The sequence below is a fragment of the Protopterus annectens genome, chromosome 8.part0 (assembly GCF_019279795.1).
Source record: "Protopterus annectens isolate FY-2018-M chromosome 8.part0, PAN1.0, whole genome shotgun sequence".
Lineage (NCBI taxonomy): Eukaryota > Metazoa > Chordata > Ceratodontiformes > Protopteridae > Protopterus > Protopterus annectens.
In genome coordinates, this window is record NC_056741.1 from 1439372362 (window position 1) to 1439391497 (window position 19136).

General features: G+C 36.7%; 2 long non-coding RNA genes across 4 annotated transcripts in view; one reads left to right on the forward strand and one right to left on the reverse strand.

Moving 5' to 3' along the window:
• LOC122809489 overlaps positions 1–19136 on the reverse strand; it is a 1088146-nt gene that overhangs the window by 217413 nt on the left and 851597 nt on the right. The window lies entirely within an intron of this gene.
• Positions 1–19136, forward strand: part of LOC122809490 — a 312957-nt gene that overhangs the window by 120234 nt on the left and 173587 nt on the right. For both annotated transcript variants that reach the window (XR_006365913.1, XR_006365914.1), the window contains exons 2-3: positions 589–678; positions 13593–13691. This is a non-coding gene — a long non-coding RNA (uncharacterized LOC122809490). The remainder of the gene's footprint in view (positions 1–588; positions 679–13592; positions 13692–19136) is intronic.

Sequence of the window (19136 nt, forward strand, 5' to 3'; positions counted from 1 at the left end):
ATGCTGCACATGATTTCAATGACGCATGCTGGAATATATTAAATTGAATCCAATGTTTGTTTAGTTGTTTTGTAATATTGTTTTATAATGTGTTTAGAATAGGCAACATTTGTTCCGATGGAATTTTTGAATTTTTTGAATGTTCCTGAGGTGCTATGGTTTAGTTTGTTTTAACTCTTATGTCTATTCATGTTTGTTTTATATATTTTTAAAAGAGGAGTTTTTAAAAAAGAGTCCTCCTTTAAATGTCTAAATGTCTAAATGTCTTCTTAATTAAATAAGAAGTTAATTGATTAATTTAAGACAATTGTCTATTGGCTGAGCCTCCCTATAAATCTGTAGCTATTTTTCATACTAAATTGTCTGATGAAGCGTATGGTAGCATACGCGAAAGCGCTTACCGTTTGTCTGTTTTTATGAATAAAAAGTAAGATTTTGTTAACGTGGAGAGTCGGAAGTTTCTTGTTTTATATTTATATTTATATTTATATTTATATTTATATTTATATATCTGTAGTTGTTTAATTGATTCAGCTAAGCTTTACTCTCCTAACATTGCCTCCATTTATGTCTCATATTTTCTTCCAGTTTCTTTCACTCTGATCATACATTTTCATGAACAAAGAATAACGGTGATTTACTGAAATGAGTTTATAGTTCTGGAAGTTGCATCTACTGGTAAGTAAACAACCAAGTACTTTTCCAGTTTCCATAAATTATGTAGTACTAGTAACAGTTAAACATCAAACTGTCTACATTTTGCAAAATTCAATTAAAACTACCTAAAGTAGTTTATAAACATTTTAAAACGTTACATGCATTTTTGCTGCCAATGAATTCACAAAGTATGATACACATTTACTGGATTCTTGGTCATCAGTGGTATTTTCAGAGTGGCAGCTTTAGTGACGAATACCAGATTAAACAAAGTTATGTATTGTCTTTTTGGCATTAACTCTCTTTCCATCCCTTTAACTCCTCCAGATCTGTTTGAGGGCCCTTCTACCTTTTCCCATTTGGCCTATTCATTCCATCAGGGGATGTAACCAGATATTCCCAGGCTGTGCAAGATTCTCATGACTAATATGCTCTAACATGGGAAGTCTTCTCAAACCATTCAGTCCCCTATGGGAAAAGTTAACCAGTAAGTAGCAGGACACTCATTCACGTCTGATGGAGTGGCCTCATTTTTCTGTCTTGAAGCTCTTAAACCCAACAGCTGCCCTGTTGAGCTCAACTACATGCTGACAGCTTCAGGAAAATAGCTCCATACACAAATGTTCCCAGCCATTATGCTTACATGTGTTTGGCGGGCTCATACAGCATGGGTACAATGCCTATGTTCCCTCTAGGTGTCACCTAAGTGGTAATCCGCAGCCACCAACACTTCCACCATGAAAGACAAGCCAAAAGCTACTGCACACACCCTTCCTTCCAACCCAGCTCTTCCAACATATGCATTACTACTCAAACTCAGGTTGCCTGGGTCATAGTAAGAGCTTTGTCCCTCTATATAAGAGAGACAAGCTTGGAATTAGATCTTTGAACATTACAGAAGGTTCATTTCCACTGACTGCACAGTCGCAACAGAGTGCCATCATCTTAAAAAATATATTAACCCATCGATGGGATATTACCCAGTCAGTCAGAGTGCAAGTAATATGTTTTAAAACCGGAAGCTAAAAAAAATGTCACAATAGAAGTGTGTAACACTTGTGTGCTACTATAAATACCCACCAAAAGTGAAACTGCACTCATTGCTAATTTGGTAGATACCCTCTGGGGCTGTATGAAGTCCTTGGGAACATGTTACTTCTAAGTAAAAGTTAAACTTTTAAGTCCACTTCAAATTCCATTTTTCAGATATGAGTGGATTGTTAAAATATGCTATTAATATGTATGTCACTGATCCTATTAAAATAATAAACCTCCAGGAATATAAAAAGGCTCTAAAATATTCTCTGATGATGGCAGATATTCAAGGTAGAAGGTAGTAGTAAGACTTTATGCATCTATGGGCAGCTTGTTTCACAGAAATGATAGTTCTCTAAGGCACATGGAGCTAGAGAGAGTCTACACATATTTTACAAGAGACCATAAGATAGCTATTTGTTACTTTTAGTGTCACAGCCTATGATTTTGTATTAGCATTTCTTGCTCAAACAATAATACATTTACACACACCTTAGAAGCAGATTTAGCAAAGATAAAGCATTCAGAAAGGAAACAAAATGTTGCCGATTTATTCAAAAATGAATCCTGGAGCATTCATGAACAAGGGACACTTTTCCTCTAATGAATGAATCTGCCTCAGTCACAGGTCCATAGGTGTTTACTAGGCTAATGACCTCAAGGGCCTTTTTAAGCCTAGCCATGCATCCCAAATCTCTGACAAATTCTGTTACCCTTGATAAATGTAAGCAGGGGCTTGGAAGGTGAAACATTTACAAGCAGGGTCCTGGGAGAGGAACCATTTACTGGCTACTTGTGTCCATTAGAGACACAAGTGCGAAACCAGGGATGGATTTCCTGTTCCCCATCCAATTGTCCAAGTTACACCAGAATTGGGTTAGGGAGGAACTCTGCTTCACATGAAATGTAATAAAATATTGAATAAAAATGCACCTTCTCTAGGAGGCATTTCTCAAAAGTTTCACATAATACCTATCCAAATTTAAAATAATAACAAAGAAAAAATATTTCTACAGTAATGTATTTTAGTGGTACTCGGTGTCAATATATTTTTTCAGTTTCCCTGTGATCAAACTCCGTCCATTTGGCTGCATGCTACTACTACATTCCTATTCACTGTCCTTGATGCCTATATTTGTACTGTAAGATTGCAATTCGTATAGTTTCTCTGTTCATTCTTGCATGATGTTCTCTGAACTGCTATGTGACATTGCAACTGACTTGTCTCAATAAGGAAAGTGTGGTGGTAAAGTCCCCACAGGGGCGCACAGGGTATTTGTCCCCTGCAGACTCAGTGCTGTGATTTTGTGCTAAACAGCATTTAGGGAAGTTGCGTTACTGAACATTTTGCGATCAGTTTACTTGACTTCCAGATGGTTGACTCTCAATGATTCCTATGCGTATCAAGTTTTTTCCCCATTTTTCATATATTAATAAGGAAACGGCCAGTTGAATTCCGAGTAGTTGCACTAACTGAACACTTATGCATGAGGTTAACCTCAGAGTTAAATTTAAGCTAGAACAAATGTTGTGAGTTGCCCGTATTCTTCTCTTACTTATTTCACAGACACAGTTTCCCATTATGCACCACTGTTTTTGTATACATTTGTCTTTCCCCTGGAAGCATTGCACAAGCCCAAGTTTACAAGTATGCCTACACAACAGTGACACTTTTGACAATATCTTTCTTGGTATTAAACATGCAATTCTTTGATATGTGCATACAACTTAAAGAAAAAAATGGGAAAATGGGAGGTTTTATATGTGTGTGTGTGTGTATGTGTGTGTGTATATTTTAGTCAACAAAACAAAGCAAAAGGCACAGCCCCCCCATAACAGAAGTCTACCATTTCAGCAAAGCCTTCAAAGCAGTTTATCTATCTTAAAATATGTTCTATGCTTCTTCCTGCCCACCAATCACTTTTATCTGAGAACACAGCACCTTTGCCATCTCCAGCAAATTCCCAGTATATCCCATACAATAAAAGCAAGGGGCAGGAACTCTTTGTTATTTTCATCATCTTTCTTAAATGACATTACTTTGAATACAAGATCATTATCTAGTGGCAAAAAAAGCTAAACGTTCATTTTTTCTTAGTATATTTATGCAGCCAGCTATGAAGATTTTGGGGTAATGTGTACAGAATCCATGTTATCAGGAAATTGTCACTCTCTCAGGGCCTATTCTTTTGGCCTGTAAACATGTCTGATACTTACATGCTCAATGCACAGAACATTACAATAACTAAATTGTAACAGTGCACTGTTAATGTTGTTGTGTCTTTCGGCTTTTCCCGGTTAGGGGTAGCCACAGCGGAACTCCGGTCCGCTAATGATTGGCAGTTGATTTTTACATGCTGATTTGCCAGCCCTAATGCACAACCTTAAACGAAGGTACGCCCATTCACGCATGTCTCCACGCAGAAGACGCTCTAGCTGAGAGTCGAACCGGTCAGCGTCTTACTGTGAGGCGACAATGCTACCGCAGCACCACCACCGTTAATGATGTACGGAAAGTATCAGTTTTGAAATGGAGTATTAGTTGCTTAGTGTGGCTGTCATCTGTTTATCTAAAATGATACTGCTGGCGATTGTCTTATCATGCTATCAATGGAGATAAATAAATTGGAAGCTCAAAAATAACTGATGTACTACACAAAACAGTAATGGCAATGTGGGGTAATTAGGATACTTGAAAACAAGCAGTTGAGCGGTATCTCTTTCATTAAAATGGGGTGTGGGGGTATCAATAGTGACTCTCAGTGACGGACATCATCATCCACTCCAGGTTTCTGGTGAAGCTAACATTCTACCTCATCAGTAGGCCAGTGAACAGACTTCAGGACCTATCTTTTCAAATGGAATCTTGAGGATATGTGGGGAAGGGAGGATTGTTAAAAGGATTTAACATGCAGCTTTGGAATTTAAGGGGTCTGAATTACCTAATGAACACAGTTAATCAGAAAATTGGGATGGGAAGACTAGATCATGTTTTTATTCAATAAACAAAGTTGATGAAGAAAGAAATTCTTACATTTTAGAGTAGATGTTGTAAGGTGAAATGAATGGACAATACCAGTGGTTGGATAGAGGAGTTGTTATTGTTTAAAGGAAGTTAAGCACAAAGGTATGCTGTTATAAAAGAGTAGACACACATGGACTGTATTAGATTCTACTTTATGCTCACAGTGAGGATGATGAAGCAACTTTGCCGAAGTTCTTTCAGATGCTAAGTCATATAATTCAGCAGGGAGATGTTGTTTGGCAAGGAAAGATTTTAATTTAACAACAAAGCATGGCATACATAGCCTACTTAGAGCATCGTTTAAGTTGTAGAAGACATCTGAAACAACAACAACAACAGTGAGAGAAATACCATTTGCAAGAAACAAAGAAGGTTAATAAAGGTGAAGAGAAGGGCATTAGCTTTTACAGGAAAAAATTTGTTCAGGAGAGTTAAATTATTAGTTATATGAAGGCCATACAGGAGAGATTTCAGATATTAAGATGTATCAGATAGGCCTGTAAGATAACATTTCAGCAGTGGCGAAGTGGGTGAAAATCACACCAAAAGATAAATAATAGATATAGAAGCCCTATGACTGGAGAGACTGAAGGGGTGCAGTGGTTACAACAGACAGCAAAGGTGTTAATGAAAGAGAATGGGATTTGCAGGAAGTAAGGAGGGTATATGGTTGGATGCATGAATGGCAGGCTAGAGGAACAAAAGTATGGAATTATAAGAAAGCACTTCTCTGGTTTGCAAACTAATACCCTCTTCTGCTTTCTTATAGCATTAGTTTGCAAACTAGAGCAGGAACTATGTATACTACAAAAGGAACTGTAGAATGTTTGGGAAACTGAGAAAGGATTAAATGTGTTCTAGAAAAGACTGATTACTATCTTAAGGGCTGAGTTTGGTCACAGAGAGGTGTACTGGGGGCTTCAGAAGAGGTGAAAGTGGATGCACTGGTATCCAAATGAGAGGAGAGGAAGTAAACAAGAACAGCCATGTAAAGAGAAATTGTGGAATAAATGTGGGAGTTTAGGTGACATCAGAATTTGTTTTATGAGTTTCTGTTAAACGTTATACAGTAGAAAGGACTTTTAGATGTGGAAATATGGATGTACACGGGACCTCTCCAAGGAAAACAGGCAAGTGGTAAATGAAAAAAATAATACCATCATGTATTTGTGTGTGTGTTTGGGGGGGGGGCAGAATTGCATTCCCAGCAGATTATTAGACAGTAGACAAAAACTTTCCCTGGACATGGCTTTAGTTTTTAATTCAGTTTTGCAAGGAGAGCAGACATCCCCTGATGGGAGAAAAAGAATGGAGTTATATTGCCAAAAGTGGCAGATTGCAGATATATACCCACAAATTACAAAGCAATCTCTTTGATATATGTGGACATCAAAATCTATGCTACAGAACTTGTGGCTTGACAACAGCAGATAATATTAATCTAGCTGAGGAGAAATGGGTGGAGGTCATCAGTTTCCTTTGTTAGAACTTCTCAAAGAAGTAGAAGGGATGTGTAGGAAGAACACAGAAATTGTTTTGTCTAATATTAAGAAGGCCTTTGATATAGATGGTTGCAAATTCCTAGAAAGACTGTAACTGGAAGCAAGATTGAGGTGATCTTTGTCAAAAAGGTAATGACTTGAATGCTGACGCTGAGAGGTATGGTTAGTGATGGAAGATCACGGATATAAAGTAAGGCTGCCCTCTCTCATCACATTTGTTTTTGTTACTTAAAAGTATTTTATCTCACATAGTTAGAAATCAATTGGAAATGAAGTAAATGAGGATGTTTTATCCTAACAGAATGCAAAAAACTTGTTTCTAATTGCTCTCTGTTATTACTGGTACCATTAAGGACAGGTTGCCATATATGCCGCAAGACTGTATTATGTTCAAGCATTTAGGCATTAATCTCAGTTATAAAAAATCAGTTATAGTAGCAGAAAACAGATGGTGGAACGATACTCTTGGACTACAGATATTAAAGTTGTTCAAAAAACTTAGGATGAAAAAGATACAGCAGTGGACAACTGGACAGATATGCAAGACAAGGATAGTAAGGGATTCTGTATAAATGTGTCAGTCGAGGTGAAGATGGTGATTTATCTCATGTTATTTGTGAGGTATAGACTTATAAATCCTAACAAAAAGCTTCTTAGAAAATGTATAAAGGAATCGTGAGAAGTTTATTTGGACAGGAAATGGAAAAAAATTTGGAAGGTTCTGGCTTATGGCTCCAAAGAATAAAGAGAATTTCAGCTGTTATGCATCTGCAGTTAATCTAGTAAAAGTATGGAGAGTTCTGGAACAAGTATGCCCAAGATGGATGAATTGTAGAAGAATAAGAGAAGTGTTTCAGCTAGGAGAATGGAAATGCTACAACTGATTCTAGGTAGGTGGCAGAAACATACTGGGGGATGGTCTTCATGGCTTACAGTGGAAAAGGATTGCTTGCATGGGAAAGTAAGAGAAGGTAAATCAAAATATATTTGCAGCTCTGGACTAAATAGAGGACTTTATCTGAGCAGACTTGCCAAAACAAAAACAGGTAGCCAGGTGGAAATCCATTTTTTTTTCAGATAAGAAAAGAGAGAATATTTTGACCTCTGCAAGTTATTGCAATGGAATAATGATGATGTGGAGGTCCAGACATCAGAAGGGAGTAACCTTTGCGAGCCTTCTGTGCTGAACATTGCAGAAGTGTTTAACACATGCTTTGAGTAAAATATAGGGGAGCTTGGGGGACAGAATGATACAGATCAATGTTATCTGACACTAAGATAAAAGTGAATGAAGGAATGGAAGATGTTGCGCAATGACAAGAACTGACAGGAAGAGTGTGTGGTTCCTGGAAAACTAAAAGCTGTACATCCAGTAGGAAAGAGCTAGTTCATATTTAATACAGACAGTATCTCAGTCCAGTGAAATTAAGAGTCTAGGGATGGAGATGGTAATCAGACTGTTGGAGATATATTGAGGAAGAAACTAGAACATTTCATATGTGGTGGGAAAATCCAGATGTAATCAAATTTCGGATAGAATATGCTCTTGTTATCTCAGGGATTACATACATGTTTTGTGGGTGGTGATGTCAAAGCAGCTATTTCAAGATAAGAAATTGGATGAGAGAGAAAGTACTGATGTGGTGACTATGGGAGGAGTTCCCTATGTTAGCCAAGCATCCCTGAAGCACACTACCAAAGTATTCTTGATTACCTCCTCAATCCACTAATGGAACCACCCAGACAGAGATCCAGTTATGTAAAGAGATACTCAGGCACATTCATCTGACAGACACACACACTCACACACACACACACACACACACACACACACACACACACACACACACACACACACACACACACACACACACACACACACACACACACACACACACACACACACACACACACACACACACACACACACACACACACACACACACACACACACACACACACACACACACACACACACACACACACACACACACACACACACACACACACACACACACACACACACACACACACACACACACACACACACACACACATACACACATGCACACACACACACGCACACACACACACACACACACACACACACACACACACACACACACACACTACCACAGTCCCCACCTCACAGTGTGTGTGCTGATCTTAAGTGAAGTTACTTGCACATCAGCTGCTTTCTCTGAAGTCAGTGGATGACCACTGTCTTTTGATGGTGTTAAATTTTTCTTCTATCTACTCAGCAGTGTAAATTGGGAGCTGCAGGCATATCTGGGGGATAGCACATGGATAATTAGCATTAAAGACTCCTCCAGACTGCCTCATTACCATGCATCTTAACCAGTGGGGCCATGCTCTATGATGAAACTCCCACCAGTGGGAGACTTTAGCTATAGGGAGGTCTATGAATCCTAAGAGGTTACCTCCATGGAGAATCTACTGCAAATAAGCCTTCATTACTCATGGCATTCCTTTCTAAATCCTGGATTTTATGTTGGCTCTGTTTTCTGTTCTTTTTAGATACAGGTTTTCAAATAGAACTGGATCCATTGTGACTTAATAAGAAAAGCACAATTAGACTATAAAAGGGCTGTAGGACATGAAGAATCTATATAAGTCTTATAGCCCTTCAAAGGATTTCCTGTTTTACATCCCCCAGTCTTCTTTCTTCACAACCTCTAAACAGTTCAGCCTACTTAATTTTGGTAAGTGGAGGTGAACATCATCAGGATCTCCTCTGACACAGTTATCTAGTCACAGATAAATGTACAGTTCCCTTCAACTGACAGCTGCTCCAAACAGAGGCCCTTGGTACCATATTCAGGATGAAGGGTATGATTAGAGACTTAAAATTCTGATTTAATACTTTGAGCACTAAGCTCCTCCTATGAGATGGAACTATCAGAATAAACTAGTAAGCATCTTTCAATTCCAGCTTCATCCAACAGGCTCTCTAAGCCAGCACTGGGAGCTCTGAGGCGACAACTGCCATTTTGTGCTTTTGAACTTCGAAGTACCTGCTCATGAAAGAGGGGTGTATCTTGATCCACACTTTCTACTATGCTTCTCTGGAACAAAAAAATGTTTTAGTAAATCCACTTACTTCTTTAACTGGGACACCACAGACACTTTTTTCCATAGTTATCAGTAATACACAAGAGACTGAAGACTCATGCAAATACCTGCACAAACTCTTCTTGGTCTTGTCATTGTCTTCTAAATCACAAATCAAACAAGCTGCCACTAGATCACGTATGATACCAGTATAAACAGAAACACTGTTAATCCTCCTCAGATGTTTTTTCAGGAGAACCTTGTTCAGAATATTTTCTGGGCAATGTTACTCTTTTGATCTTTCAAACCAGAAGCTGCATTCAACAAGATATGTAATCGTGTGCATATGCTGGTTAAGTATAGAACAGATGTTGACATATGTGATTATGTTAGAATCTGTACTGTCTATATCTGGCTCTTAAAGATGGCAAATTGTTCATTTACATTAGTATGATAACAGACTTTGAACACTAGAAATGTTCTTGTCTGAATGGTCAACCCAAAAGACAAAATAATTATTTTCACAAAGGCATCACATACCTCTTAATCTTCATCATTTGGATTTTAAATGCCATCAGCCTTTTATCATTCTTAGATGGGCCAATATTAAATTTAGCCAGATAAGGGAGTGGGCCTTGAACACATTCAGCTGACCCTTGCTATTTGAGACACCACAAATCCCTTGGGCATAACCTCAATTTTCTTGAAGATAGTAACTAGAAGTGCTAACAGATTTTCAGTTAGCGGGGGGTAGCTAATGAATCTACAGCCTTGTGAAGTTTGGATTAAGAACATTTGTGAAATAGTTCAACAATCAATGATTTAAAGTGCCTCAATATTGCAAAAATGCACTTGTGAAAAAGAATATGCTCAGTGGGACTAATTTGCTAATGTTTCCTATCATATCAAGTCTCAGCTTAATCAAAGTTACAATCACAGTATTTAATAAGGGCTGATGTTAGACAATGCTTAGCTTGTTAAGTTTTATGTATTTGTTTTGAAGGATGTAAAGTGGGATTAAAGAATGAATTGGGTCTTATCAATGGCATTTTTTGGTGTAGTTCTACAAAATGAGGAGAAAGTTTCTTATCAGATACCACAACCCTATTACGTTTTACACAGCTGTAGTTCTGGTCTGTAACTTTTTGGGAGAATTAATACTATGCCTGGTGGGTTAAGTCCACAACTTGACAAATCAAGCTTTCAAAAGATATCAATGACATTATGAACCCATTTTGCATCGAGAAGGTTAATTTTCTTTACTTCCCTATACTTCATTGAGTATAAAATAGGCAAAACCCCTTTTTACTGAATTTAAATCCTAAATATTAAACTCTCTGATCACTGTTTTACATAGAAAATTACTACTGGACCAATTTTTAAGTGTACATTGGCAGTAGGTCCTTTTGTTTTTAGTATTTCTTTGTTTAGTGGCTGTGTGAGCATGGAATATGGCAGTTAGCACAGAGGAATAAAGCCGTGAGCCATTGGAGAGCTGGTTCTTTCATCTCTGGGTACAGGGCTTTTATTCCTTCCATCCCCACTTGTCTACTATGTGGCACTTAGAAAAACCATCAGACCACACATTGCTCTCTGATTGTGCCACACAAAATAATTACGTGTAGGGGGCTCACCTGGTGTAGTTGTTTTTGTCGTGTGGTCATTTCATTGAAGTGGAAATTAGTGCTGTTCTGATCAAATGCCTGTTTTGTCTTCCTTTTATTGATTGTTTTACATGTTATGTTCAATTTCATCAAGCTGTGGGAAGGGGAAATTCTTTTCTTCCCCACTATTGTGCAATCTTGGAGTTGCACTGTTGATTTAAGTATCAGCTGAAGTGGTTTCCTTACATATACATTCTATATGATTATGAATGTACAGACATACGTACAACACTTGTAAATAAAAAGTTTGTTGGATGTATACTGACCTCAACTTCCTTTGTGCTTTGTATGCAAGAAGTGAGACTAAAATATGAAATATATGCAGACAACTGAAATAGATAACAAGCAATAACTGAATATGTATATAAAAATCAGTTTAAAAATGGCCTCCAATTGCAGAATATAAGCCTGTAATTTTTAATAATAACTTGAAATCAGATTGATGACTCAGTAATATAATTTGACTACATACCATGAGAAATAATACTGAAAATATTAAGGCTGTTACCAAGCAAATCTAGAGTGCTTTTCTGATTTAACACTTTCTTACAAATTTAAACAAAAATTATCTATCAATCATTAAAATTAAATATAATTGGATACTGTAAGCAGCTTTCGCACTTTCCTAATGGAATTGATTTTGTATGCTGCAGTTATAAAATAAAAGGGGCTCTCTTTTAAAAAGCTGACAAGATGCAACCAGAACTTAAATATAGACAAGAGGATGACTGAAAGTTAAAGAAGTGCTATCCTGCTGCAAAAATGTCACATACTTATCTGTTGAGCAATAATGTAAAAAGTGTTTTGCATTCTCTGTTTTTTATTATGAAGGCATTATTTGTTGTGTCAGCAAACCAAATCCGTTAAACTTAGAACTAGATTTCACTGCATACATGTCATCAAAAATAAATGTCCTATGCAAATCACACTGGCTTTCATAGATAGATATGTTATAAATGTCCTATACATATTACATTGGCTTTTGTATAATGTAGGTATGTTTACTACCTGTAAGATGGAGTAAGGTACATGAAGAGGTGTAGACACGCACCTCCGGAATTAAATAAAAAGGAGTAGTGTGACCTGAAATTGCTTTAGGAAAGTAAGCAGTAAACACTGCACTGTAAAGGTAAGTCAACAGAATAACATATTGATATTATACACTGCACTGTAAAGGTAAGTCAACAGAATAACATATTGATATTATACACTGCACTGTAAAGGTAGGTCAAGAGAATAACATATTGATATTATACACTGCACTGTAAAGGTAAGTCAACAGAATAACATTTGATATTGTACACTGCACTGTAAAGGTAAGTCAACAGAATAACATATTGATATTATACACTGCACTGTAAAGGTAAGCCAACAGAATAACATATTGATATTATACACTGCACTGTAAAGGTAAGTCAACAGAATAACATATTTATATTAGACACTGCACTGTAAAGGTAAGTCATCAGAATAACATATTGATATTATACACTGCACTGTAAAAGTAAGTCAACAGAATAACATATTGATATTATACACTGCACTGTAAAGGTAAGTCAACAGAATAACATATTGATATTATACACTGCACTGTAAAGGTACATCATCAGAATAACATATTGATATTATGCATTGCACTGTAAAGGTAAGTCAACAGAATAACATATTGATATTATACACTGCACTGTAAAGGTAAGTCAACAGAATAACATATTGATATTATGCATTGCACTGTAAAGGTAAGTCAACAGAATAACATATTGATACTATACACTGCACTGTAAAGGTAAGTCATCAGAATAACATATTGATATTAAACACTGCACTGTAAAGGTAAGTCAGTAGAATAACATATTGATATTATACACTGCACTGTAAAGGTAAGTCAACAGAATAACATATTGATATTATGCATTGCACTGTAAAGGTAAGTCAACAGAATAACATATTGATACTATACACTGCACTGTAAAGGTAAGTCATCAGAATAACATATTGATATTAAACACTGCACTGTAAAGGTAAGTCAGTAGAATAACATATTGATATTATACACTGCACTGTAACGGTAAGTGAATGGAATAACATATTGACATACACTGCACTGTAAAGGTAAGTCATCAGAATAACATGTTGATATTATGCACTGCACTGTAAAGGTAAGTCAACAGAATAACATATTGCTATTATACACTGCACTGTAAAGGTACATCATCAGAATAACATATTGATATTATGCATCGCACTGTAAAGGTAAGTCAACAGAATAACATATTGATATTATTGACACCAAAAGTTAATTTTTTATTAAGATGTACGCTGAATGTGTCAGTGAACCAGCAAATGCTGAATAAGTCAGAAGAAAACAGCACAGGGCCAAACTGAATATTGAAGAATTGAATATTGGAGAAATTACAAAATAGTGACAAGATAAATCCTGTATTGTTTACATCTGTATAGAAGACTGCCTAAAATGCTACATAAGTTAATTTTGTCAGTTTCTCTCTGCCGTTATAGCATGATTCTTGTATTAATCTGCTTATTAATGCTACTGCATGAGGTGAGGGAATATCTACAGATATTGCTTTTCACTGTAAAACCATTGAATGCAGAACTTCTTCTTATTTATATTCACAGCATCTGCTGGTGGAAGGAAGAGGTTTAAGTTCCAGGTCTGTTGAGTTTCTAAGCTGGCAGCTTCCTGATATATAGCCCCTGGCTACACAGACAGCTCTGGTATGATTGAATTTCACTAATCCTGTTTTGTGGTCTATTTTATCTATGCTGTAACATTATAATTATGGTTTACCACTTTCTGATGGTGAGCAAAATCTCTACTAATTGCTATAATAAATAAAAATGCTTGAAGGGAGGTTCCTCATAATTTAAAAATGCTCATAAAATAATGAAATGATTTTGTCTTTTGTGAGATTTATTCTGAGAGCTGTTCGTGACTGCGTGTGTGTTCTCAGTATTCAAGATACGATGGGTGTAGTAAGTTCCAGATTTTATTACTAGCACAAAACTATACTTTTACACTGATGATTATCACATTTATTTATTTTAAATATTTAAACTAAGCCCATCATCTGGGCTGACATTTCTTTTTTCAGAATATTTTGAAGATGTTGAAATTATAAGTTGTTTTGTTAGCAAAGACGTCTGTCGTGTGTTGTTGATTCTTTACTTTATAGCAAGAAATCACCCAACGTTTGCACATACAAGAATAGGGGGTAGACAAAACAGCTGTATTCTGATGGCACAGATTTCCTTATTTGCACTATGGTTTCAATGTTATAATATTAAGTAAGGGGTGGCTAGTTCATTTACTCCAAGTCACAGTATTTGTTACAAGGAGTACAGGTCTCCCTTTACTCTCGGTTGCACCAAAATGTAGTAACCTGCTGGCTAATTCTATTGCTGAGGGAACTGGCTAGTGCAAATGAATTGTTTGTTATTCAAATACTTTCCCTTTCTTCATGCCAATGAATGAAGTTGTAGCTTCAGGAATTTAACAGTACAACATTCTTAAGAACAAACTAAAACACTACAATAATGTAGTATTTTAATAAGGAACATTGAAGTACTTGGGTTTACTTCGCTATCATTGACTAGCTCAGCTGTACCTCTCTGTTCAAGAATAGCTGACTGAAAAAAGAATAACTCATATAACCAAGATACAGTGAGCCCAATGTTTGTTACATTAGAAGAGTGTTCAGGAATTTCCTCTGACATGAGGGGTTTGGGTCTAGGCCTGGAAGGAGGTCATTGACTTACTTAGATGGTTTTGACCAAACTGGCTTCTCTGAGTCAGTGGTGGTTGAACGTCATGCATAAGTTGTAACCTGATGCAGTATGCATCTTGCTTTGACTGTATACCTTCAAATAACTATTGGCTACAATGCTGCAGTACAGGTAGAGCCAGTATGATCTGGGGTTCCTTGCAGCTTTTTTACTAGTATTTATGTATTTATTTATTGATTGACATCTGATTACTGGGAAACTCTGACTGGTAGGAGCCCATTTTCAGTGAAGGCCCAGGGAGAAATGCTCCATAGTACCACAAAACATTTTAAGAACAATAACTTTACAGTCTTTAAAAATAATACAAAAAACAACTACAGTTTAAATAACTATACCAAATCAGACATAATATGAAATGATCGGTTAAGAATAGATACAATTTATATGACAATGATTTAATATTTAGAGAAATGTTAGCCAGTTTACAGAGAAATTAAAGGTAAGTTAGTGTAATACAAACAGAAACTGAAATATAAAGAAAGAAAAAAAAAACATGGTTGTAGTATATATAGAAAGAGATTCAGGATAGAAAAATTGACAGAAGTAAGGAAGTGATTGAAGCAGGGAGAATAAGGAGCTGTAGGTATGAATAGGTATTCGTCCACATTTATGGATATAGTTTATCCTGGTGCTGAGGAAGAACAGAGCAAGCGATTGACTAGGAAGTATTTCAGAGTGGTTTTAAAGGATGGGAGGGAGGGTATTGATATGATGGATACAGATAAGGACTTCCAGGCCTTAGCAACATGGTACAAGTTCAGACAATGCCCAGCAGATTTGATAGGTTTGTGGACACACACAGGAGTTTTTGATCATCTCATCAGCCCCCCTTTCCCCCTTTTTTTCTACATGGGGTCAGAGTATCGCGTTAACTATCGCCAACTCTCTCGATTCGGTGCCACACTCCTGCCTTCTTCAACGCTCATGCCTGACTGTCGCAGATCTTCAGAGTTTTTGATCATTGGATCATAATAATCAACTAGGAACATAGTTGTACAGAATGTCATTAAGTGCTGGAGAAGCAAATGTATTCTAAATAATTTTTTAGGTGGTAAGAAGCTGTGTATATGTTATTTGATGGTATACTTCTAACCAATTTAGGCTTTTTAGTGGTATACAGTTGTGGGATCTGAAAGGGGTATTCGCTGCAAATTTAACAACTTTGTTATAACATTGTTCAAGTTTTGATTTTTCTAATGCCTAAAGGTTAGTAAGGATGAGAGCACCATAAAGAAGTGTGAGGAGGAGATAAATTGTGGCAAGTCTAGCTTTAGTTGCATCGGTAAGAAAGTTTTTGGCTCTATAAACCAGCCCTAGTTTTTGATGAGCTTTTCTTAAACAATTTTGTATATCCAGGTGGAATTTAAGATTATTATCCACTATCATCCCTAATAAATTGCTATGAGAAGTGACTTCAATGATTATATCACGAAGAGAGAAGATTTTTAAAGTTTGTTTTTTCACAGGAGAGGAATTTGGGGGAAAAAAGTAGTAGTTTGAGTTTTTTTTAGAGTTGAGCATGCATTGTGAGTTACAAACTCATGTTTTAGTTGCTGTTAAAGCCTCCCTTGTAGTTTGTTTTGAGGTGGGCCATGTTGTCAGATGTGGAGTCATCTGCATACTCTATTAAGGAGGCCTAATGTGTGGATGTGTGGGAGACGTTGGTAAGAATGTTAAAGAGGAGGGGACTAAGGGCAGTCTTGTAGTACATCAGTGGTGAAAGGGGGTATGGCAAAAGGTGGAGTGCCATTTTACTGACTGATAGCTATTGGATAGTGACTTTTGAACCACAGAAATTTGGGCTCAGAAAGACTTAATGAGGACATTTGAAGTAGAAGTTTGCTGTGACAAACTGTGTCAATGGCTTTAAACAAGTCTAGAAATAAGGAGAAAACTACTTTGCTATTATCTCTAGCTTTGTTGACAGCATCTTTATAAGTTAGAAGTGTGGTGTTAGTACTATGGAAAGGACGGAAGCCATGCTGTATGAGGGACAAGAGTTCTTCCTGCAGAAGGTAGTTTAGTGATTGTTTGTGAACACATTTTTCTGGTATTTTTGAGAGGCGGAGATAAGATTGCTATAGAGCTAAACTTGGTAATGTCAGTTGAATTTCCTCCTTTGCACAGAGGGATAACATGTGACTTCTTCCAGACAGAAGGAATGTGGGATTCTTATTTGGTTTCACACAACTAATAAACAGCTCTACACTATACCAAGACATCAAATTCCCTGTTATACTGGATCCTAGTAAATATACCAACTCATGTTCAATGTCTAACTGTCTCAGTGATCATCTCCCAAGCTATACAACCAGACATCTCACACATCCACTTAAACAATATGTTTATAAAGCAACATACGACCTTTCCAAGTTTAACCCAGAAATGTTCATTACTAACCTATCATGTATTAACTAGAACTTCCTAAAAATCCTCCCCTTAGATGATGCTGTAAATAAATTCAATACAGCTTCCCTGAATATCTTAAATAGCCTTCCACCTCCTAGAGACCAAAAACAAATTATGCAATTAGGCTATCCAAAAAGAATAGAATGCTAATGCAGGATAGAGAAACGTATGGAAAGAATGTCAAAAATGTAAAACACCACAATGTCTTAAATTTCAGAATGCTTTGTAATTGTACTAAAATTCATATTAATGAAGATAAAAAACATACTATTATAACTTTTTAGAATAATAGTAAACAGAACCCTAAAAAAATCTGGACAGCCATGAAAGAAATCTTGCATTCTAGCCATAAATTCAACTCTAACCCCTCCCCCAGTAACTCATCACTTGAAACCACAATATAATTCAACTCTTATTTCCCAGATAGTATAACATCTCTAACCAAGGATTCCCCAACATCTAATCCTAGACCTGCCAAGCAATTATGTTTTACCACATCTACTTCCACCTTTGCCCAGATGATACATAAAACTACTATTAGACAAACTCAAACCATGCCCTATCTTCAACTGATGACCTTCCAGTGAGAACCTTAAATTTGCAGCTGATAGTATTGGTTATCCTGTCTCAATCCAGGAATCCCACATTTCCTGTCTCTGTAAGAAGTCACACATTACCCCTCTGCACAAGGGAGGAATTTCAAATGATGTTACCAACTTTAGACCTACCGAAATCTTACCTCCTCCAAAATACTTCTAAATGTACTCAAAAACAACTGCTAAACTATCTCCTGTAGGAAGAACTCCTATTCCCTTCACAACATGACTTCCATCCTCCCTACAGTACTAATACTACACTTCTAACCCTATACAGATAAAGTCAATAAAGCTAGAGAAAATGGCAAACTAGTCATCTGTAGAAGTATAATTATGTAAGAAGGATAACAGTCTTTTATAGAGTGAGGGTACCCCTCCCATGAATGACCTATTTATGACATTTATTACTGAGCTGGAGTATACCAAGCAGTACTGGCCAGAATCCCATCAACATTGTCAGGAGCTACCATTCTGCCCATTGTTAGATGGACATTTCACTACCAGCCATCATTTGAATGGGGAAAAATGGGCATCTTCATGTCAGTATGTGGATGAATCACTTTAGTGATATTTTGCAGTTTGATCAAGGAATGAATCATTGTTATCCCAAGCAATATTTAAAGCCCACAAAACTGGCAGCTAGACAGATGATTCTTTTCCTGATATAGTAAAGAACTGAGCTCAAGATGTCACTTCGAAACCTCATTATTCAGGTTATGAAACGTAATTCTGTTTATCCGATAAATAAGAATGGTAAGTTTCAGGTTTCAAGCCGTCCCTAATGTGGGTCAGCAGATATGCTGCTTTATATGGCACTTGGTGGTCCTTAGTTCCCTGACCTCTGTCTGCTTTATGCATGAATGTTTGCAGGTTGTTTACAAATCCATGGCATCCAGTTTGAAAGAAATGAGGAATTTCTTCACGGTCGGCCACATCCAGTTACGGGCATGCGAAATAAGTCAATGAAATATCAATAAAAACACAAAGGTCTTCCACTGATGACGCTTTTCCTAGTTTTTCTATTAGCAAAGGTCTAACAGCATGTTCAGGATAGAGCTGTCGACACTATTCTTATTCATCTCTCCACTGGTAACAATGTTACCTATCCAAACTCAGCAGGGATTCATTTTCTTAAGCCGCTATCAGCTTGAAATATGAGATTTGTAATGGTAACTATGTCTTTTGAACCTGTTCAGTAAAATTTTATCTTACCAATGCAGTAGAAAATAGTCTTTGGAAAACGTTTAACCCTTTATTTTGTGGAACAAGATGTGGTTGAATCTGAAAACACTGAAAATTAATGGTTTAAAACATATTTAGGTATCTCCTGATTTGTTTGGAATTGCATTTATTTGAATATGGTACACTTAAA